Source organism: Cherax quadricarinatus, chromosome 9 (assembly GCF_038502225.1).
Source record: "Cherax quadricarinatus isolate ZL_2023a chromosome 9, ASM3850222v1, whole genome shotgun sequence".
Taxonomy (NCBI): Eukaryota; Metazoa; Arthropoda; class Malacostraca; order Decapoda; family Parastacidae; genus Cherax; species Cherax quadricarinatus.
The window spans coordinates 21,886,545-21,910,965 of record NC_091300.1 but is presented as its reverse complement, the minus strand read 5'-3'; the positions used below and the strand labels follow the sequence as shown (position 1 = coordinate 21,910,965).

Below are 24,421 nucleotides of genomic sequence, written 5' to 3'. Positions count from 1 at the left end.
GCTAAACAGGAGGGGTGTGCCAAACAGGAGGGGTGTGCTAAACAGGAGGGGTATGCCAAAAAGGCGGGGTGTGCTCAACACGTGGGGTGTGCCAAACAGGAGGGGTGTGCTAAACAGGAGGGGTGTGCCAAACAGGAGGGGTGTGTCAAACAGGAGGGGTGTGTCAAACAGGAGGGGTGTGTCAAACAGGAGGGGTGTGCTAAACTATCGTTATCATTATCGGCTAATTTTGATGGTATCAGTATAGACAAAGTTACAGCATCGTCACACACGCTAATATTTAAGCTATAATCTCATTCCTTGTGTGACCTGTGACCTGTTTCACACTCGTGAGGCCTGACCCTCAACCAGGCCCTGAGCCAGGCCCTGGACCAGGCCCTGGACCAGGCCCTGGACCAGGCCCTGGACCAGGCCCTGGAACAGGCCTCCCTGAATTTTGTTGGGAAAATATCTGCTATTTTATCCCTTAACGATTCACAATTAAAATTTCCCTTCAAGGAAATGTCTCAACGCTTATGAAATACTCTTGATCCGAGAAACTGGAGCTACCCTTCCTATCATGGATAGACTCCATGTCTGCCAGTCCCGAGGTGCTTTACAACCCCAGTGAAGGTAATACGATCAACTTTCTTATAAACCTATATATATATATATATATATATATATATATATATATATATATATATATATATATATATATATATATATATATATATATATATATATATATATATATATATATATATTTAAGAAAACCTACACTGTATATGAAGGACTTACAGAAGATCTGATGGTAATAATAACAATATTAAAATCAACCTAGTGTCTTTATTTCGTTATCTTTCATTGCATGTCAGTCATATATTCACGATCCATAATTCTTTGGCGCTCGATCTCACCACTCAGGAGCTTACTGCAGGCTCCTTCACAGGATCCCACCAATGAGGGATTCACCACAGGCTCCTCCATAGTGCCTAAAGTGTTCAATGCCACAAGGAAGTGATCAATGCCACAAGGAAGTGACAAGTGCCACAAAGGAAGTGATCAGTGCTACAAGTGGTCAGTGCCACAAGGAAGCAATCAATGCTACAAAAAAGTGGTCAGTACCACGAGGTAGCGATCCATGCCACAATGATGTGGTCAGTGCCACAACTCACTACAAAAACAATGATCAATCGCTCCTGCTGAGCGACTATAAAGGTCGTGATATTTACATTCGGGGACGACTAAGGTCAGTCAGGTAGCAGGGGGAGGGGCGGGTGTGTGTGTGTGTGTGTGTGTGTGTGTGTGTGTGTGTGTGTGTGTGTGTGTGTGTGTGTGTGTGTGTGTGTGTGTGTGTGTGTGTGTGTGTGTGTGTGTCAGGGGTTACAAAAGGGGAGTAGTGGTGGGGGGGGGGAATCATGGAAGGGTAGTAGGAGGGGAAGGCAGGGCGGACCATGTACAAGGTCCTTCCACTTCTGCGATACTCTTCTGCCTTACTCATACCAACTATGCATTACATTTAATCGTCTAGGAATACCAGGAATTGCGTTTAGTGCCACGTAATATTGAGTCGTTCCTATAATATTCTAGCGGACCTGAGACTTCAATAACAGGTCTGCGCCTTGTGGTAATCAAAACACAATCTATATATACGCTCGACTTCGTGCAGCTAACACCAATAGCTCCACCGATCATACCAGTTACTGGGAAACTTAGTCTGGGACCGGACCGCGGGGGCGTTAACCCCCAAAACACTCTCCAAATAGGTAAGTAGCTTGGTTCATCAGGTGTTGATCCACAAGAAAACCTGGTCTGAGACCGGGCACCGGGGGTGTTGACCCCATAAACATCGTTCAGGTGTCCGATACATCCTCTACTTCAATATATACAAAAGAAATAGTACAAAATGTTGCATAAGTTTCTAATATGAGCAGTGTAGATGTGAAGGCAGTCAGAAGAAGCATTAACAAGATATCTGGTTACCCAGTTACTGCTCAGTACAACACAAGCCAAACTTTATTAAATGTGTTGAAAGTATGAACCCTATCAGAAGCAGCATTCTCAAGTTATCCCAAGGAAACTAAATACAGATAAGGTCTATAAAAAGTTGACTGGTGGACACTTGCACAGTCCAATAATATCATGGACGTTTCCCTACTTGCTGTAAACTAGTGCTGACAATAAAACATTTAAATCACTGGAACGCCTCAAGATCCTAAATACGTACTCGCTAGAGCGAAGGAGAGAGAAATACATTATAATATATACATAGAAGGTACTTGAGGGCCTGGTCCTAAATCTGTACACTGCCGTAACAACATACTGGAGTGAGAGATATAGGAGGAAATATACAAAAAACCCAGAGAAAAGCAGGGATACCGTGAGTACAATAAGAGAACACTGTATCAACATCCGTGGTCCCAAACTGTTTAACATCTTACCAGAAGATATCAGAAACACTGCTGGGACAAGTGTAGAAGTCTTTCAGAGTAAACTTGACAAGTTCCTCAAACAAGTGCCAAATGTAACACGTTGTAATGGATATGTGGGCTAACGGGCCACCAGCAGTTACAGGCTGGTTGACCAGGCAAAAACCAGATAAGCCTGGCCCAAGGCTAGGCTGCGGGAGTAGAAAAACACTCGAAACCCATCAAAGGTAAAGCATCAGCAGTTATAAACGAAACCTTGGAGGAGGGTAAAATGAGACGGGAACTTAAGGAATCCTTCGTGAAGACCTGAATATTTGTTAACAGTGGTAGTGAGCTTAGTGTTAGGTGGAAGCAGTGTTTGCTGCAACCAGTAGGAACTTAAAAATTATATAACAGACTGATTAAGGAAACGTGGACACTAGGAGTACAGAGCAAGCACAAGAGAATACAAATGGATTCCAGGGATGTTAGGCAGTAAGTGTTTAATGTCAGGGTGGTGGTAGACGGAGACACACCCAGTACACACCTTCAAGAGTAGGTAATTGAGAATCTTAAGGAAATGTTGGTGTCAAGCTGAGCTAAATATTATGTTGGTATCGTGTGTTCAGAGATGGCACTCTGAGGTGCCCCGTGATCATTGTCCCCTCAGTCTGACAAAGTTTCCCACACCCCTTGATCATTGTCCCCTCAGTCTGACAACGTTTACCACACCCCGTGATCAGTCCCCTCAGTCTGACAACGTTTCCCACACCCCGTGATCATTGTCCCCTCAGTCTGACAACGTTTCCCACACCCCGTGATCATTGTCCCCTCAGTCTGACAACGTTTCCCCTCAGTCTGACAACGTTTCCCACATCCCGTGAGCATTGTCCCCTCAGTCTGACAACGTTTCCCACACCCCGTGATCATTGTCCCCTCAGTCTGACAACGTTTCCCACACCCCGTGATCATTGTCCCCTCAGTCTGACAACGTTTCCCACACCCCGTGATCATTGTCCCCTCAGTCTGACAACGTTTCCCACACCCCGTGACGTGACGGAGACCACCAAAGAAAATAACAGAGGGGCGACTACCCCAGATCCGTGGTTCACCAGACGGAAGACTACCTCAGATCTGTGGTTCACCAGACGGAAGACTACCTCAGATCTGTGGTTCACCAGACGGAAGACTACCTCAGATCTGTGGGTCACCAGAGGGGAGACTATCCCAGAGGCTGTTCATATTTTTTTATATAAATATGAACGTGAAGGTAACAGAAAACATATTCATATACAATACTTTATATACAACGTAGCTCGATTGCTAGTGTACTCATCTCACACACTGAGGTTCATCGTTCGATCCCCGGTACGGGTGGAAACCTCAGGACGTGTTTCCTTAAGACACATGCTGTCCATGTTCATCTATCAGTAAAATGGGTACCTGGGTGTTAGTGGACTGGTGTGGGTCGCATCCTGGGTGTTAGTGGACTGGTGTGGGTCGCATCCTGAGGACAAAATTGACCTAATTTGCGGGAAGCGCTATGCATAACAAGGAGCTTTCTGTATAGTAGTATGTCATATACCTTGTATATTATCATTATTATTATTATTATTATTATTATTATTATTATTATTATTATTATTATTATTATTGCTGATCTGGATAACTGCAGTCTATCAAGAACCACGAAGAAACCAGGTCACACTATGTGACTGTTGATAGCAGCGGAAGCTCTACATAATTAACCAAGTTCAACAATCATTGTCAAACTTGTAAACAAACATGGGCAAAAATAATTATTGATATTGAGTCTCTCCAGCCTGGAGAGTACTGTTGTACTCTCCAGGCTGGAGTACTGTTGTACTCTCCAGGCTGGAGTACTGTTGTACTCTCCAGGCTGGAGTACTGTTGTACTCTCCAGCCTGGAGTACTGTTGTACTCTCCAGGCTGGAGTACTGTTGTACTCTCCAGGCTGGAGAGTACTGTTGTACTCTCCAGGCTGGAGTACTGTTGTACTCTCCAGGCTGGAGTACTGTTGTACTCTCCAGGCTGGAGTACTGTTGTACTCTCCAGGCTGGAGAGTACTGTTGTACTCTCCAGGCTGGAGTACTGTTGTACTCTCCAGGCTGGAGAGTACTGTTGTACTCTCCAGGCTGGAGTACTGTTGTACTCTCCAGGCTGGAGTACTGTTGTACTCTCCAGGCTGGAGTACTGTTGTACTCTCCAGGCTGGAGTACTGTTGTACTCTCCAGGCTGGAGTACTGTTGTACTCTCCAGGCTGGAGTACTGTTGTACTCTCCAGCCTGGAGAGTACTGTTGTACTCTCCAGCCTGGAGTACTGTTGTACTCTCCAGGCTGGAGTACTGTTGTAATTTCCAGGCCTGGAGTACTGTTGGCTCTCCAGGCTGGAGTACTGTTGTACTCTCCAGGCTGGAGTAATGTTGTACTCTCCAGGCTGGAGTACTACTGTTGTCCAGCCTGGAGTACTGTTGTACTCTCCAGGCTGGAGTACTGTTGTACTCTCCAGCCTGGAGTACTGTTGTACTCTCCAGGCTGGAGTACTGTTGTACTCTCCAGGCTGGAGTACTGTTGTACTCTCCAGGCTGGAGTACTGTTGTACTCTCCAGCCTGGAGTACTGTTGTACTCTCCAGCTGGAGTACTGTTGTACTCTCTAGAGTACTGTTGTACTCTCCAGGCTGGAGTACTGTTGTACTCTCCAGGCTGGAGTACTGTTGTACTCTCCAGCCTGGAGTACTGTTGTACTCTCCAGGCTGGAGTACTGTTGTACTCTCCAGGCTGGAGTACTGTTGTACTCTCCAGGCTGGAGTACTGTTGTACTCTCCAGGCTGGAGTACTGTTGTACTCTCCAGGCTGGAGTACTGTTGTACTCTCCAGGCTGGAGTACTGTTGTACTACCCTCCAGGCAGGAGTACTGTTGTACTCTCCAGGCTGGAGTACTGTTGTACTCTCCAGGCTGGAGTACTGTTGTACTCTCCAGGCTGGAGTACTGTTGTACTCTCCAGGCTGGAGTACTGTTGTACTCTCCAGGCTGGAGTACTGTTGTACTCTCCAGGCTGGAGTACTGTTGTACTCTCCAGGCTGGAGTACTGTTGTACTCTCCAGGCTGGAGTACTGTTGTACTCTCCAGGCTGGAGTACTGTTGTACTCTCCAGGCTGGAGTACTCTTGTACCCTCCAGGCTGGAGTACTGTTGTACTCTCCAGGCTGGAGTACTGTTGTACTCTCCAGGCTGGAGTACTGTTGTACTCCCCAGGCTGGAGTACTGTTGTACTCCCCAGGCTGGAGAGTACTGTTGTACTCTCCAGCCTGGAGAGTACTGTTGTACTCTCCAGGCTGGAGTACTGTTGTACTCTCCAGGCTGGAGTACTGTTGTACTCTCCAGCCTGGAGAGTACTGTTGTACTCTCCAGCCTGGAGAGTACTGTTGTACTCTCCAGGTTGGAGAGTACTGTTGTACTCTCCAGGCTGGAGTACTGTAGTACTCTCCAGGCTGGAGTACTGTTGTACTCTCCAGGCTGGAGTACTGTTGTACTCTCCAGGCTGGAGTACTGTTGTATTCTCCAGGCTGGAGTACTGTTGTACTCTCCAGGCTGGAGAGTACTGTTGTACTCTCCAGGCTGGAGTACTGTTGTACTCTAAAGGCTGGAGTACTGTTGTACTCTCCAGGCTGGAGTACTGTTGTACTCTCCAGGCTGGAGTACTGTTGTACTCTCCAGGCTGGAGTACTGTTGTACTCTCCAGGCTGGAGTACTGTTGTACTCTCCAGACTGGAGTACTGTTGTGCTTTCCAGGCTGGAGTACTGTTGTACTTTTCAGGCTGGAGTACTGTTGTACTCTCCAGGCTGGAGTACTGTTGTACTCTCCAGGCTGGAGTACTGTTGTACTCTCCAGGCTGGAGTACTGTTCTATTCCCCAGGCTGGAGTACTGTTGTACTCTTCAGACTGGAGTACTGTTGTACTCTCCAGGCTGGAGTACTGTTGTACTCCCCAGGCTGGAGTACTGCTGTACTCTCCAGGCTGGAGTACTGTTGTACTCTTCAGGCTGGAGTACTCTTGTACCCTCCAGGCTGGAGTACTGTTGTACTCCCCAGGCTGGAGTGCTCTTGTACCGTCCAGGCTGGAGTACTGTTGTACTCTCCAGGCTGGAGTACTGTTGTACTCTTCAGGCTGGAGTACTCTTGTACCCTCCAGGCTGGAGTACTGTTGTACTCCCCAGGCTGGAGTGCTCTTGTACCCTCCAGGCTGGAGTACTGTTGTACTCTCCAGGCTGGAGTACTGTTGTACTCTCCAGGCTGGAGTACTGTTGTACTCTCCAGGCTGGAGTACTCTTGTACCCTCCAGGCTGGAGTACTGTTGTACTCTCCAGGCTGGAGTACTCTTGTACCCTCCAGGCTGGAGTACTGTTGTACTCTCCAGGCTGGAGTACTCTTGTACCCTCCAGGCTGGAGTACTCTTGTACCCTCCAGGCTGGAGTACTCTTGTGCCCTCCAGGCTGGAGTACTACTGCACTCTTGAAAGCACCATCTAAGGCAAGGTAAACTACAGACCTGGAGAATGTACAAAGATGGTAGTGACTAGTTTACTGTGCATCACATACCCTGTGGATGGTTGGCCAACAACATACGGACACACAAAAGGTTCAACAACTAGGCCCCAAAAGGGTAAACTGGAATACATCAGAATTTATATATACAATTATCTTATCTGTTACATGTAAATTTAGAATATTTGCTTAATATGTCTGATATCTTAAGTTTTCATTAATAACATATCTCGAATATTGCATGGACTTCAGTAGTGTCAGTCTGAGCTGCCAGACTTCAGTAGTGTCAGTCTGAGCTGCCAGACTTCAGTAGTGTCAGTCTGAGCTGCCAGACTTCAGTAGTGTCAGTCTGAGCTGCCAGACTTCAGTAGTGTCAGTCTGAGCTGCCAGACTTCAGTAGCGTCAGTCTGAGCTGCCAGACTTCAGTAATGTCAGTCTGAGCTGCCAGACTTCAGCAGTGTCAGTCTGAGCTGCCAGACTTCAGTAGTGTCAGTCTGAGCTGGCAGACTTCAGTAGTGTCAGTCTGAGCTGCCAGACTTCAGTAGTGTCAGTCTGAGCTGCCAGACTTCAGTAGTGTCAGTCTGAGCTGACAGACTTCAGTAGTGTCAGTCTGAGCTGCCAGACTTCAGTAGTGTCAGTCTGAGCTGCCAGACTTCAGTAGTGTCAGTCTGAGCTGCCAGACTTCAGTAGTGTCAGTCTGAGCTGCCAGACTTCAGTAGTGTCAGTCTGAGCTGACAGACTTCAGTAGTGTCAGTCTGAGCTGCCAGACTTCAGTAGTGTCAGTCTGAGCTGCCAGACTTCAGTAGTGTCAGTCTGAGCTGGCAGACTTCAGTAGTGTCAGTCTGAGCTGCCAGACTTCAGTAGTGTCAGTCTGAGCTGCCAGACTTCAGTAGTGTCAGTCTGAGCTGACAGACTTCAGTAGTGTCAGTCTGAGCTGCCAGACTTCAGTAGTGTCAGTATGAGCTGCCAGACTTCAGTAGTGTCAGTCTGAGCTGCCAGACTTCAGTAGTGTCAGTCTGATCTGCTGACAGACTTCAATAGTGTCAGTCTGATCTGCCAGACTTCAGTAGTGTCAGTCTGATCTGCCAGACTTCAGTAGTGTCAGTCTGAGCTGCCAGACTTCAGTAGTGTCAGTCTGATCTGCCAGACTTCTGTAGTGTCAGTCTGAGCTGCCAGACTTCAGTAGTGTCAGTCTGAGCTGCCAGACTTCAGTAGTGTCAGTCTGATCTGCCAGACTTCAGTAGTGTCAGTCTGATCTGCCAGACTTCAGTAGTGTCAGTCTGATCTGCCAGACTTCAGTAGTGTCAGTCTGATCTGCCAGACTTCAATCGTGTCAGTCTGATCTGCCAGACTTCAGTAGTGTCAGTCTGAGCTGCCAGACTTCAGTAGTGTCAGTCTGATCTGCCAGACTTCAGTAGTGTCAGTCTGATCTGCCAGACTTCAGTAGTGTCAGTCTGAGCTGCCAGACTTCAGTAGTGTCAGTCTGAGCTGACAGACTTCAGTAATGTCAGTCTGAGCTGGAAGACTTCAGTAGTGTCAGTCTGAGCTGCCAGACTTCAGTAGTGTCAGTCTGAGCTGCCAGACTTCAGTAGTGTCAGTCTGAGCTGGCAGACTTCAGTAGTGTCAGTCTGAGCTGCCAGACTTCAGTAGTGTCGGTCTGAGCTGACAGACTTCAGTAGTGTCAGTCTGAGCTGGCAGACTTCAGTAGTGTCAGTCTGAGCTGGCAGACTTCAGTAGTGTCAGTCTGAGCTGCCAGACTTCAGTAGTGTCAGTCTGAGCTGGCAGACTTCAGTAGTGTCAGTCTGAGCTGCCAGACTTCAGTAGTGTCAGTCTGAGCTGCCAGACTTCAGTAGTGTCAGTCTGAGCTGGCAGACTTCAGTAGTGTCAGTCTGAGCTAGCACACTTCAGCAGTGTCAGTCTGAGCTAGCACACTTCAGCAGTGTCAGTCTGAGCTGGCAGACTTCAGTAGTGTCAGTCTGAGCTGCCAGACTTCAGTAGTGTCAGTCTGAGCTAGCACACTTCAGTAGTGTCAGTCTGATCTGCCAGACTTCAGTAGTGTCAGTCTGATCTGCCAGACTTCAGTAGTGTCAGTCTGATCTGCCAGACTTCAGTAGTGTCAGTCTGATCTGCCAGACTTCAGTAGTGTCAGTCTGATCTGCCAGACTTCAGTAGTGTCAGTCTGATCTGCCAGACTTCAGTAGTGTCAGTCTGATCTGCCAGACTTCAGTAGTGTCAGTCTGATCTGCCAGACTTCAGTAGTGTCAGTCTGATCTGCCAGACTTCAGTAGTGTCAGTCTGATCTGCCAGACTTCAGTAGTGTCAGTCTGATCTGCCAGACTTCAGTAGTGTCAGTCTGATCTGCCAGACTTCAGTAGTGTCAGTCTGACCTGCCAGACTTCAGTAGTGTCAGTCTGATCTGCCAGACTTCAGTAGTGTCAGTCTGCTGCCAGACTTCAGTAGTGTCAGTCTGATCTGCCAGACTTCAGTAGTGTCAGTCTGCTGCCAGACTTCAGTAGTGTCAGTCTGAGCTGGCAGACTTCAGTAGTGTCAGTCTGAGCTAGCACACTTCAGCAGTGTCAGTCTGAGCTAGCACACTTCAGCAGTGTCAGTCTGAGCTGACAGACTTCAGTAGTGTCAGTCTGAGCTGCCAGACTTCAGTAGTGTCAGTCTGAGCTGCCAGACTTCAGTAGTGTCGGTCTGAGCTGGCAGACTTCAGTAGTGTCAGTCTGAGCTGGCAGACTTCAGTAGTGTCGGTCTGAGCTGGCAGACTTCAGTAGTGTCAGTCTGAGCTGACAGACTTCAGTAGTGTCAGTCTGAGCTGCCAGACTTCAGTAGTGTCAGTCTGAGCTGGCAGACTTCAGTAGTGTCAGTCTGAGCTGCCAGACTTCAGTAGTGTCAGTCTGAGCTGGCAGACTTCAGTAGTGTCAGTCTGAGCTGGCAGACTTCAGTAGTGTCAGTCTGATCAGCCAGACTTCAGTAGTGTCAGTCTGGCAGACTTCAGTAGTGTCAGTCTGAGCTGGCAGACTTCAGTAGTGTCAGTCTGAGCTGGCAGACTTCAGTAGTGTCAGTCTGAGCTGACAGACTTCAGTAGTGTCAGTCTGAGCTGGCAGACTTCAGTAGTGTCAGTCTGAGCTGGCAGACTTCAGTAGTGTCAGTCTGAGCTGGCAGACTTCAGTAGTGTCGGTCTGAGCTGACAGACTTCAGTAGTGTCAGTCTGAGCTAGCACACTTCAGCAGTGTCAGTCTGAGCTGACAGACTTCAGTAGTGTCAGTCTGATCTGCCAGACTTCAGTAGTGTCAGTCTGATCTGCCAGACTTCAGTAGTGTCAGTCTGATCTGCCAGACTTCAGTAGTGTCAGTCTGATCTGCCAGACTTCAGTAGTGTCAGTCTGATCTGCCAGACTTCAGTAGTGTCAGTCTGATCTGCCAGACTTCAGTAGTGTCAGTCTGATCTGCCAGACTTCAGTAGTGTCAGTCTGATCTGCCAGACTTCAGTAGTGTCAGTCTGATCTGCCAGACTTCAGTAGTGTCAGTCTGATCTGCCAGACTTCAGTAGTGTCAGTCTGAGCTGCCAGACTGCAGGAGTGTCAGTCTGAGCTGACAGACTTCAGTAGTGTCAGTCGGAGCTGTCAGACTTCCGTAGTGTCAGTCTGAGCTGGCAGACTTCAGTAGTGTCGGTCTGAGCTGGCAGACTTCAGTAGTGTCAGTCTGAGCTGGCAGACTTCAGTAGTGTCGGTCTGAGCTGGCAGACTTCAGTAGTGTCAGTCTGAGCTGGCAGACTTCAGTAGTGTCAGTCTGAGCTGGCAGACTTCAGTAGTGTCGGTCTGAGCTGGCAGACTTCAGTAGTGTCAGTCTGAGCTGCCAGACTTCAGTAGTGTCGGTCTGAGCTGACAGACTTCAGTAGTGTCAGTCCGAGCTGGCAGACTTCAGTAGTGTCAGTCTGAGCTGGCAGACTTCAGTAGTGTCAGTCTGAGCTGGCAGACTTCAGTAGTGTCAGTCTGAGCTGGCAGACTTCAGTAGTGTCAGTCTGAGCTGGCAGACTTCAGTAGTGTCAGTCTGAGCTGGCAGACTTCAGTAGTGTCAGTCTGAGCTGGCAGACTTCAGTAGTGTCAGTCTGAGCTGGCAGACTTCAGTAGTGTCAGTCTGAGCTGGCAGACTTCAGGAGTGTCAGTCTGAGCTGGCAGACTTCAACAGTGTCAGTCTGAGCTGGCAGACTTCAGTAGTGTCGGTCTGAGCTGGCAGACTTCAGTAGTGTCAGTCTGAGCTGGCAGACTTCAGTAGTGTCGGTCTGAGCTGGCAGACTTCAGTAGTGTCAGTCTGATCTGCCAGACTTCAGTAGTGTCAGTCTGATCTGCCAGACTTCAGTAGTGTCAGTCTGATCTGCCAGACTTCAGTAGTGTCAGTCTGATCTGCCAGACTTCAGTAGTGTCAGTCTGATCTGCCAGACTTCAGTAGTGTCAGTCTGATCTGCCAGACTTCAGTAGTGTCAGTCTGATCTGCCAGACTTCAGTAGTGTCAGTCTGATCTGCCAGACTTCAGTAGTGTCAGTCTGATCTGCCAGACTTCAGTAGTGTCGGTCTGAGCTGGCAGACTTCAGTAGTGTCAGTCTGAGCTGGCAGACTTCAGTAGTGTCAGTCTGAGCTGGCAGACTTCAGTAGTGTCAGTCTGAGCTGGCAGACTTCAGTAGTGTCAGTCTGAGCTGGCAGACTTCAGTAGTGTCAGTCTGAGCTGGCAGACTTCAGTAGTGTCGGTCTGAGCTGCCAGACTTCAGTAGTGTCAGTCTGAGCTGGCAGACTTCAGTAGTGTCAGTCTGAGCTGGCAGACTTCAGTAGTGTCAGTCTGAGCTGGCAGACTTCAGTAGTGTCAGTCTGAGCTGGCAGACTTCAGTAGTGTCAGTCTGAGCTGGCAGACTTCAGTAGTGTCAGTCTGAGCTGCCAGACTTCAGTAGTGTCAGTCTGAGCTGCCAGACTTCAGTAGTGTCAGTCTGAGCTGCCAGACTTCAGTAGTGTCAGTCTGAGCTGCCAGACTTCAGTAGTGTCAGTCTGAGCTGGCAGACTTCAGTAGTGTCAGTCTGAGCTGCCAGACTTCAGTAGTGTCAGTCTGAGCTGACAGACTTCAGTAGTGTCAGTCTGAGCTGCCAGACTTCAGTAGTGTCAGTCTGAGCTGGCAGACTTCAGTAGTGTCAGTCTGAGCTGCCAGACTTCAGTAGTGTCAGTCTGAGCTGGCAGACTTCAGTAGTGTCAGTCTGAGCTGACAGACTTCAGTAGTGTCAGTCTGAGCTGACAGACTTCAGTAGTGTCGGTCTGAGCTGCCAGACTTCAGTAGTGTCAGTCTGAGCTGGCAGACTTCACTAGTGTCAGTCTGAGTTGGCAGACTTCAGTAGGTCAGTCTGAGCTGGCAGATTTCAGTAGGTCAGTCTGAGCTGCCAGACTTAAGTAATGTCAGTCTGAGCTGACAGACTTCAGTAGTGTCAGTAGTTACTATCACTGTAGTTACTATCACTGTAGTTACTATCACTCTAGTTACTATCACTGAAGTTACTATCACTACAGTTACTATCACTGTAGTTACTATCACTACAGTTACTATCACTGTAGTTACTATCACTGTAGTTACTATCACTGTAGTTACTATCACTGTAGTTACTATCACTGAAGTTACTATCACTACAGTTACTATCACTGTAGTTACTATCACTACAGTTACTATCACTGTAGTTACTATCACTGAAGTTACTATCACTACAGTTACTATCACTGTAGTTACTATCACTGTAGTTACTATCACTACAGTTACTATCACTGCAGTTACTATCACTGTAGTTACAATCACTTTAGTTACTATCACTGTAGTTACTATCACTGTAGTTAAAATCACTACAGTTACTATCACTGTAGTTACTATCACTGTAGTTACTATCAGTAGTTACTATCACTGTAGTTAGTATCACTACAGTTACTATCACTGTAGTTACTATCACTACAGTTACTATCACTTTAGTTACTATCACTACAGTTACTATCACTGTAGCTACTATCACTGTAGTTACTATCACTACAGTTACTATCACTGTAGTTACTATCACTGTAGTTACTATCACTACAGTTACTATCACTGTAGTTACTATCACTATAGTTACTATCACTACAGTTACTATCACTGTAGTTACTATCACTACAGTTAATATCACTGTAGTTACTATCACTGTAGTTACTATCGCTACAGTTACTATCACTGTAGTTACTATCACTACAGTTAATATCACTGTAGTTACTATCACTACAGTTACTATCACTAGTTACTATCACTGTAGTTACTATCACTACAGTTACTATCATTGTAGTTACTATCACTACAGTTACTACCACTGTATTTACTATCACTACAGTTACTATCACTACAGTTGCTATCACTGTAGTTACTATCACTACAGTTACTATCACTGTAGTTACTATCACTACAGTTACTATCACTGTAGTTACTATCACTAGTTACTATCACTGTAGTTACTATCACTACAGTTACTATCACTACAGTTACTATCATTGTAGTTACTATTACTACAGTTACTAACACTATAGTTACTATTACTACAGTTACTATCGCTGCAGTTACTTTCACTGTAGTTACTATTACTACAGTTAATATCACTACAGTTAGTATCACTGTAGTTACTATCACTACAGTTACTATCACTGTAGTTACTATCACAACAGTTGCTATCACTACAGTTACTATCACTGTAGTTACTATCACTACAGTTACTATCACTGTAGTTACTATCACTACAGCTACTATCACTGTAGTTACTATCACTACAGTTACTATCACTGTAGTTACTATCACTACAGTTACTATCACTGTAGTTACTATCACTAGAGTTAGCATCACTGTAGTACTACCATTACAGTTACTATCACTGTAATTACTATCACTACAGTTACTATCACTACAGTTACTATCACTGTAGTTACTATCACTACAGTTGCTGTCACTGTAGTTACTATCACTATAGTTTCTATCACTGTAGTTACTATCACTACAGTTACTATCACTGTAGTTACTATCACAACACTTACTATCACTGTAGTTACTATCACTATAGTTACTATCACTATAGTTACTATCACTGTAGTTGCTATCACTACAGTTACTATCACTGTAGTTACTATCACTACAGTTACTATCACTGTAGTTACTATCACTATAGTTACTATCACTATAGTTACTATCACTGTAGTTGCTATCACTACAGTTACTATCACTGTAGTTACTATCACTACAGTTACTATCACTGTAGTTACTATCACTGTAGTTACTATCACTACAGTTACTATCACTGTAGTTACTATCACTATAATTACTATCACTACAGTTATTATCACTGTAGTTACTATTACAACAGTTAATATCACTGTAGTTACTATCTCTGTAGTTACTATCACTACAGTTACTATCACTGTAGTTACTATCACTATAGTTACTATCACTACAGCTACTATCACTGTATTTACTATCACTGTATTTACTATCACTAAAGTTACTATCACTACAGTTACTATCACTGTAGTTACTATCACTACAGTAACTATCACTACAGTTACTATCACTACAGTTATTATCACTGCAGTTACTTTCAGTGTAGTTACTATTACTACAGTTACTATCACTACAGTTAGTATCACTGTAGTTACTATCACTACAGTTACTATCACTGTAGTTACTATCACAACACTTACTATCACTACAGTTATTATCACTGTAGTTACTATCACTAGTTACTATCACTGTAGTTACTATCACTATCACATTGTAGTTACTATCACTACAGTTACTATCACTGTAGTTACTATCACTACAGTTACTATCACTGTAGTTACTATCACTAGTTAGTATCACTGTAGTACTATCATTACAGTTACTATCACTGTAGTTACTTTCACTACAGTTACTATCACTACAGTTACTATCACTGTAGTTACTATCACTACAGTTGCTGTCACTGTAGTTACTATCACTACAGTTAATATCACTGTAGTTACTATCACTACAGTTACTATCACTGCAATTACTATCACTAGAGTTAGTATCACTGTAGTTACTATCACTAGTTACTATCAGTAGTACTATCATTACAGTTACTATACTGTAGTTACTATCACTACAATTACTATCACTACAGTTACTATCACTGTAGTTACTATCACTACAGTTACTATCACTGTAGTTACTATCACTACAGTTACTATCACTGTAGTTACTATCACAACACTTACTATCACTACAGTTACTATCACTGTAGTTACTATCACTACAGTTACTATGACTGTAGTTACTATCACTACAGTTACCATCAGTGTAGTTACTATCACTACAGTTACTATCACTGCAATTACTATCACTAGAGTTAGTATCACTGTAGTTACTATCAATAGTTACTATCACTGTAGTTACTATCAAAACACTTACTATCACTACAGTTACTATCACTGTAGTTACTATCACTACAGTTACTATCACAACACTTACTATCACTACAGTTACTATCACTGTAGTTACTATCACTACAGTTACTATCACTGTAGTTACTATCACTACAGTTACCATCACTGTAGTTACTATCACTTCAGTTACTATCACTGTAGTTACTATCACAACACTTACTATCACTACAGTTACTATCACTGTAGTTACTATCACTACAGTTACTATCACTAGTTACTATCACTACAGTTACTATCACTGTAGTTACTATCACTACAGTTACCATCACTGTAGTTACTATCACTTCAGTTACTATCACTGTAGTTACTATCACAACACTTACTATCACTACAGTTACTATCACTGTAGTTACTATCACTACAGTTACTATCACTGTAGTTGCTATCACTACAGTTACTATCAGTGTAATTACTATCACTACAGTTACTATCACTGTAGTTACTATCACTACAGTTACTGTCACTGTAGTTACTATCACTACAGTTACTATCACTACAGTTACTATCACTGTAGTTACTGTCACTACAGTTACTATCAGTGTAGTTACTATCACTACAGTTACTATCACTGTAGTTGCTATCACTACAGTTACTATCAGTGTAATTACTATCACTACAGTTACTATCACTGTAGTTACTATCACTACAGTTACTGTCACTGTAGTTACTATCACTACAGTTACTATCACTACAGTTAGTATCACTGTAGTTACTATCACTACAGTTACTATCACTGTAGTTACTATCACTACAGTTACTGTCACTGTAGTTACCATCACTACAGTTTCTATCACTGTAGTTAATATCACTACAGTTACTATCACTGTAGTTACTATCACTACAGTTACTATCACTACAGTTACTATTACTGTAGTTACTATCACTACAGTTACTATCAGTGTAGTTACTATCACTGTAGTTACTATCACTACAGTTACTATCACTGTAGTTACTATCACTACAGTTACTATCAGTGTAGTTACTATCCCTACAGTTACTATCAGTGTAGTTACTATCACTTCAGTTACTATCACTGTAATTACTATCACTACAGTTACTATCACTGTAGTTACTATCACTAGAGTTAGTATCATTGTTGTACTATTATTACAGTTACTATCACTGTAGTTACTATCACTAGAGTTAGTATCATTGTTGTACTATTATTACAGTTACTATCACTACAGTAACTGTCGCTGTAGTTACTATCACTACAGTTACTATCACTGTAGTTACTATCACTACAGTTATTGTCACTGTAGTTACTATCACTACAGTTACTATCACTGTAGTTACTATCACTACAGTTACTATCACTGTAGTTACTATCACTACAGTCTCTATCACTGTAGTTACTATCACTACAGTTTCTATCACTGTAGTTACTATCACTACAGTTACTATCACTGTAGTTACTATCACTACAGTTACTATCACTGTAGTTACTATCACTACAGTTACTATCACTGTAGTTACTATCACTACTGTTACTATCACTGTAGTTACTATCACTACAGTTATTATCACTGCAGTTACTATCAGTACAGTTACTGTCACTGTATTTACTATCACTACAGTTACTATCACTGTAGTTACTATCACTACAGTTACTATCACTGTAGTTACTATCACTATAGTTACTATCACTATAGTTACTATCACTGTAGTTGCTATCACTAAAGTTACTATCACTGTAGTTACTATCACTACAGTTACTATCACTGTAGTTACTATCACTGTAGTTACTATCACTACAGTTACTATCACTGTAGTTACTATCACTATAATTACTATCACTACAGTTATTACACTTACTATCACTACAGTTACTATTATTATCACTGTAGTTACTATCACTAGTTACTATCACTGTAGTTACTATCACTACAGCTACTATACTATCACTGTAGTTACTATCACTACAGTAACTATCACTACAGTTACTATCACTGTAGTTACTATTACTACAGTTACTATCACTACAGTTAGTATCACTGTAATTACTATCACTACAGTTACTATCACTGTAGTTACTATCACAACACTTACTATCACTACAGTTATTATCACTGTAGTTACTATCACTAGTTACTATCACTGTAGTTACTATCACTACAGCTACTATCATTGTAGTTACTATCACTACAGTTACTATCACTGTAGTTACTATCACTACAGTTACTATCACTGTAGTTACTATCACTAGTTAGTATCACTGTAGTACTATCATTACAGTTACTATCACTGTAGTTACTTTCACTACAGTTACTATCACTACAGTTACTATCACTGTAGTTACTATCACTACAGTTGCTGTCACTGTAGTTACTATCACTACAGTTAATATCACTGTAGTTACTATCACTACAGTTACTATCACTGCAATTACTATCACTAGAGTTAGTATCACTGTAGTTACTATCACTAGTTACTATCACTGTAGTACTATCATTACAGTTACTATCACTGTAGTTACTATCACTACAATTACTATCACTACAGTTACTATCACTGTAGTTACTATCACTACAGTTACTATCACTGTAGTTACTATCACTACAGTTACTATCACTGTAGTTACTATCACAACACTTACTATCACTACAGTTACTATCACTGTAGTTACTATCACTACAGTTACTATGACTGTAGTTACTATCACTACAGTTACCATCAGTGTAGTTACTATCACTACAGTTACTATCACTGCAATTACTATCACTAGAGTTAGTATCACTGTAGTTACTATCAATAGTTACTATCACTGTAGTTACTATCAAAACACTTACTATCACTACAGTTACTATCACTGTAGTTACTATCACTACAGTTACTATCACAACACTTACTATCACTACAGTTACTATCACTGTAGTTACTATCACTACAGTTACTATCACTGTAGTTACTATCACTACAGTTACCATCACTGTAGTTACTATCACTTCAGTTACTATCACTGTAGTTACTATCACAACACTTACTATCACTACAGTTACTATCACTGTAGTTACTATCACTACAGTTACTATCACTAGTTACTATCACTACAGTTACTATCACTGTAGTTACTATCACTACAGTTACCATCACTGTAGTTACTATCACTTCAGTTACTATCACTGTAGTTACTATCACAACACTTACTATCACTACAGTTACTATCACTGTAGTTACTATCACTACAGTTACTATCACTGTAGTTGCTATCACTACAGTTACTATCAGTGTAATTACTATCACTACAGTTACTATCACTGTAGTTACTATCACTACAGTTACTGTCACTGTAGTTACTATCACTACAGTTACTATCACTACAGTTACTATCACTGTAGTTACTGTCACTACAGTTACTATCAGTGTAGTTACTATCACTACAGTTACTATCACTGTAGTTGCTATCACTACAGTTACTATCAGTGTAATTACTATCACTACAGTTACTATCACTGTAGTTACTATCACTACAGTTACTGTCACTGTAGTTACTATCACTACAGTTACTATCACTACAGTTAGTATCACTGTAGTTACTATCACTACAGTTACTATCACTGTAGTTACTATCACTACAGTTACTGTCACTGTAGTTACCATCACTACAGTTTCTATCACTGTAGTTACTATCACTACAGTTACTATCACTGTAGTTACTATCACTACAGTTACTATCACTACAGTTACTATCACTGTAGTTACTATCACTACAGTTACTATCAGTGTAGTTACTATCACTGTAGTTACTATCACTACAGTTACTATCACTGTAGTTACTATCACTACAGTTACTATCAGTGTAGTTACTATCCCTACAGTTACTATCAGTGTAGTTACTATCACTTCAGTTACTATCACTGTAATTACTATCACTACAGTTACTATCACTGTAGTTACTATCACTAGAGTTAGTATCATTGTTGTACTATTATTACAGTTACTATCACTGTAGTTACTATCACTAGAGTTAGTATCATTGTTGTACTATTATTACAGTTACTATCACTACAGTAACTGTCGCTGTAGTTACTATCACTACAGTTACTATCACTGTAGTTACTATCACTACAGTTATTGTCACTGTAGTTACTATCACTACAGTTACTATCACTGTAGTTACTATCACTACAGTTACTATCACTGTAGTTACTATCACTACAGTCTCTATCACTGTAGTTACTATCACTACAGTTTCTATCACTGTAGTTACTATCACTACAGTTACTATCACTGTAGTTACTATCACTACAGTTACTATCACTGTAGTTACTATCACTACAGTTACTATCACTGTAGTTACTATCACTACAGTTACTATCACAGTAGTTATTATCACTTGAAATAGGCGTAATCATGGAGGAAAGAGGTGGAGGTTTTAGGTGAGGGGAGGGGGAGGAGGGATGGATAGTGAGGGTGGAGGGGGAGGTGGGGAGGGGATGATGTGTCGGTACAGAGATGTTTCAACTAGAGGCGTTGATTCGAAAGAGTACATAATATTAGCCAGGAAGATTGTGAGAGGGAGTGATGGAGTGAGTGATGGATGGAGGGCACTGTCAGTGTAGTGGTGGAGTCGGTGACCCCTGGTGGATGGGTGGGTGACCCTTGGTGGGTAAGTGGGTGGGCTGGTGGGTGGGTGGGTGGATCGATCGTTGTCTGGGTGAACTAGGCCGGGTCGGGTCAACAAACGGCCGCTGCTGCTGCTGCCGTGCTGACCCCCTCCCCCCGCTCCTGTTCCTGTTGCTCCTGTTTTACTTGGATCTGTTGCTACTGCTGTAACTGTTCCTGTTGTTGTTTTTTTTAGTTACTGTAGCTGCTGCAGCTACAGCTGCTGTTTCTGTTCCTACGTTTGCTCTCTTGTTTTTTTCCTGTTCCCTTTCCTACCGCTGCTCCTGTTTCCATGACTTGTTGCAACCTGTTACCTTTCTTTACTGTTATCTTTTATTGACACATTGAAAAAGTACAACACCTGCTACCTTGACTGGTACAACACCTGCTACCTTGACTAGTATAACACCTGCTACCTTGACTGGTATAACACCTGCTACCTTGACTAGTATAACACCTGCTACCTTGACTGGTATAACACCTGCTACCTTGACTGGTACAACACCTGCTACCTTGACTAGTATAACACCTGCTACCTTGACTGGTATAACACCTGCTACCTTGACTAGTATAACACCTGCTACCTTGACTGGTATAACACCTGCTACCTTGACTGGTACAACACCTGCTACCTTGACTAGTATAACACCTGCTACCTTGACTGGTATAACACCTGCTACCTTGACTAGTATAACACCTGCTACCTTGACTGGTACAACACCTGCTACCTTGACTAGTATAACACCTGCTACCTTGACTGGTATAACACCTGCTACCTTGACTGGTACAACACCTGCTACCTTGACTAGTATAACACCTGCTACCTTGACTGGTACAACACCTGCTACCTTGACTGGTACAACACCTGCTACCTTGACTAGTACAACACCTGCTACCTTGACTGGTACAACACCTGCTACCTTGACTAGTATAACACCTGCTACCTTGACTGGTACAACACCTGCTACCTTGACTAGTATAATACCTGCTACCTTGACTGGTATAACACCTGCTACCTTGACTGGTATAACACCTGCTACCTTGACTGGTATAACACCTGCTACCTTGACTAGTATAACACCTGCTACCTTGACTGGTATAACACCTGCTACCTTGACTAGTATAACACCTGCTACCTTGACTGGTACAACACCTGCTACCTTGACTGGTACAACACCTGCTACCTTGACTAGTACAACACCTGCTACCTTGACTGGTACAACACCTGCTACCTTGACTAGTATAACACCTGCTACCTTGACTGGTACAACACCTGCTACCTTGACTGGTACAACACCTGCTACCTTGACTAGTACAACACCTGCTACCTTGACTGGTACAACACCTGCTACCTTGACTAGTATAACACCTGCTACCTTGACTGGTACAACACCTGCTACCTTGACTAGTATAATACCTGCTACCTTGACTGGTATAACACCTGCTACCTTGACTGGTATAACACCTGCTACCTTGACTGGTATAACACCTGCTACCTTGACTAGTATAACACCTGCTACCTTGACTGGTATAACACCTGCTACCTTGACTGGTACAACACCTGCTACCTTGACTGGTATAACACCTGCTACCTTGACTAGTATAACACCTGCTACCTTGACTGGTATAACACCTGCTACCTTGACTGGTATAACACCTGCTACCTTGACTGGTATAACACCTGCTACCTTGACTGGTATAACACCTGCTACCTTGACTGGTATAACACCTGCTACCTTGACTGGTATAACACCTGCTACCTTGATTGGTATAACACCTGCTACCTTGACTGGTATAACACCTGCTACCTTGACAGGTACAGCACCTGCTACCCTGACTCGTACAACACCTGCTACATTGACTGGTACAACACCTGTTACCTTGACTGGTACAGCACCTGGCTACCTTGACAGGTACAGCACCTTCTACCTTGATAAGTACAACACCTGCTACTTTGACTGGTACAACACCTGCTACCTTTACTGGTACAACATCTGCTACCTTGACTGGTACAACACCTGCTACCTTTACTGGTACAACATCTGCTACCTTGACTGGTACAACATCTGCTACCTTTACTGGTACAACACCTGCTACCTTGACTGGTACAAAACCTGCTACCTTGACTGGTACAACACCTGCTACCTTGACTGGTACAAAACCTGCTACCTTGACTGGTACAACACCTGCTACCTTGACTGGTACAAAACCTGCTACCTTGACTGGTACAACACCTGCTACCTTGACTGGTACAAAACCTGCTACCTTGACTGGTACAACACCTGCTACCTTGACTGGTACAAAACCTGCTACCTTGACTGGTACAACACCTGCTACCTTTACTGGTACAACATCTGGCTACCTTGACTGGTACAAAACCTGCTACCTTGGCTGGTACAACACCTCGCTACCTTAACCGGTCCAACACCTGCTACCTTTACTGGTACAACACCTGCTACCTTTACTGGTACAACACCTCGCTACCTTAACCGGTACAACACCTGCTACCTTTACTGGTACAACACCTGCTACCTTTACTGGTACAACACCTGCTACCTTTACTGGTACAACACCTGCTACCTTTACTGGTACAACACCTGCTACCTTTACTGGTACAACACCTGCTACCTTTACTGGTACAACACCTGCTACCTTTACTGGTACAACACCTGCTACCTTTACTGGTACAACACCTGCTACCTTGGCTGGTACAACACCTGCTACCTTTACTGGTACAACACCTGCTACCTTTACTGGTACAACACCTGCTACCTTTACTGGTACAACACCTGCTACCTTTACTGGTACAACACCTGCTACCTTTACTGGTACAACACCTGCTACCTTGGCTGGTACAACACCTGCTACCTTGGCTGGTACAACACCTGCTACCTTTACTGGTACAACACCTGCTACCTTTACTGGTACAACACCTGCTACCTTTACTGGTACAACACCTGCTACCTTTACAGGTACAACACCTGCTACCTTGGCTGGTACAACACCTGCTACCTTGGCTGGTACAACACCTGCTACCTTGGCTGGTACAACACCTGCTACCTTGGCTGGTACAACACCTGCTACCTTGGCTGGTACAACACCTGCTACCTTGGCTGGTACAACACCTGCTACCTTTACTGGTACAACACCTGCTACCTTTACTGGTACAACACCTGCTACCTTTACTGGTACAACACCTGCTACCTTGGCTGGTACAACACCTGCTACCTTGGCTGGTACAACACCTGCTACCTTGGCTGGTACAACACCTGCTACCTTGGCTGGTACAACACCTGGCTACCCTGACAGGTACAACACTTGACTGATCACCTTCTATCAAGACTGAGAGACTGATCACCTTCTATCAAGACTGAGGGACTGATCACCTTCTATCAAGACTGAGGGACTGATCACCTTCTATCAAGACTGAGGGACTGATCACCTTCTATCAAGACTGAGAGACTGATCACCTTCTATCAAGACTGAGAGACTGATCACCTTCTATCAAGACTGAGAGACTGATCACCTTCTATCAAGACTGAGAGACTGATCACCTTCTATCAAGACTGAGGGACTGATCACCTTCTATCAAGACTGAGAGACTGATCACCTTCTATCAAGACTGAGGGACTGATCACCTTCTATCAAGACTGAGAGACTGATCACCTTCTATCAAGACTGAGAGACTGATCACCTTCTATCAAGACTGAGGGACTGATCACCTTCTATCAAGACTGAGAGACTGATCACCTTCTATCAAGACTGAGGGACTGATCACCTTCTATCAAGACTGAGAGACTGATCACCTTCTATCAAGACTGAGAGACTGATCACCTTCTATCAAGACTGAGGGACTGATCACCTTCTATCAAGACTGAGAGACTGATCACCTTCTATCAAGACTGAGGGACTGATCACCTTCTATCAAGACTGAGAGACTGATCACCTTCTATCAAGACTGAGAGACTGATCACCTTCTATCAAGACTGAGGGACTGATCACCTTCTATCAAGACTGAGAGACTGATCACCTTCTATCAAGACTGAGAGACTGATCACCTTCTATCAAGACTGAGAGACTGATCACCTTCTATCAAGACTGAGAGACTGATCACCTTCTATCAAGACTGAGAGACTGATCACCTTCTATCAAGACTGAGAGACTGATCGCCTTTTATCAAGACTGAGGGACTGATCACCTTCTATCAAGACTGAGGGACTGATCACCTTCTATCAAGACTGAGAGACTGATCACCTTCTATCAAGACTGAGAGACTGATCACCTTCTATCAAGACTGAGAGACTGATCGCCTTTTATCAGTGCTGTCTCTGTCCAGTACTGTTTTTCTCTGTTCAGT

The 24,421-nt window shown here is 43.5% G+C and overlaps 1 protein-coding gene across 4 annotated transcripts in view; it reads right to left on the bottom strand.

Annotated features, from left to right (window-relative positions):
• Nucleotides 1-24,421, bottom strand: part of LOC128686111 (orphan steroid hormone receptor 2) — a 565,796-nt gene that overhangs the window by 55,264 nt on the left and 486,111 nt on the right. The window lies entirely within an intron of this gene.